This window comes from Gastrolobium bilobum, unplaced genomic scaffold (genome assembly GCF_033153095.1).
Source record: "Gastrolobium bilobum isolate Gb01-03AN ecotype WA unplaced genomic scaffold, APGP_CSIRO_Gbil_v1 utg94232, whole genome shotgun sequence".
NCBI lineage: Eukaryota > Viridiplantae > Streptophyta > Magnoliopsida > Fabales > Fabaceae > Gastrolobium > Gastrolobium bilobum.
Window position 1 is genome coordinate 16,377 of NW_026898556.1, and position 838 is coordinate 17,214.

General features: G+C 40.5%; 1 non-coding gene across 1 annotated transcript; it reads left to right on the top strand.

Moving 5' to 3' along the window:
- Positions 1–734: 734 nt before the first annotated feature.
- Positions 735–838, top strand: LOC133317374 (small nucleolar RNA R71). The gene has a single exon (XR_009752300.1). It is a non-coding gene; the product is annotated as a small nucleolar RNA R71 (small nucleolar RNA).

Genomic DNA, 838 nt, shown 5'->3' on the forward strand with positions numbered 1-838 from the left:
GTCAGATTTGGTTTGTTGAGAGAATAAGTGAGACAGTTGGTTCAAGTTTGAATGAATCTGCTTAACGTATCTAGACTGTGTTATGAGGCCAAGTGGGGCGCACCATATGGCTGGCCATATGATGGTTGTTGAGTTAGATTCTTGTTGAGATATTCACTCGATATCATGAGGATGTGAGAAGAGGTTGTTGATAAGATTTGAATTTTGCAACAACTCCACTCATCCCCCCTAGTGTGCGCTACATAGGGCTTTATTTAAGTGAAGAAAATCTGATTTTAATTAACTAATTCTCTCATCTCCTTGTGGGTTCCTTTTGTCAGGTTTTTCTTAAGAGAGTTTTGAAATAACCTAGCCTTTTTCAAAGTAAAACCTTGCGCCACTTTTGTGTCTATTCTTGTTGAATATTCACTCTTCTAAACACCTTGACCTAGCCTCCTCCTTCACACATTGGGCGCATAGCTTGCCTCCATTGGTGTTTTTGTTGGTGGCCTTGAAAAAGAGTTCTTCCGTCTTGACAAAGGGTGGTGTGGATCAACATTAGAGAGCTTGCATCTTCAAGCCTCATCTTGATCATCCTCAAGTTTTGGAAAGCAAACAAGGTAACACCCATGCCCTAAAGAATGTTTCTTGATATGGTATGTGTTATTCCGCTCGAAAAATTTTATTTTTCCCTCTCACATGCCTCGACCTTCAAGGTCAGTTTCTTTCAGATTCTAATCTGATTAGCAGCAGTCAAGTTATACTGAGGACACCTCCTCAATAAATCCTTGAATCTGTTCCATGCTCCGCACATAGTTTCACCCTGTAGCTGGGTGAAATTGGTGATATCATTCAGCAT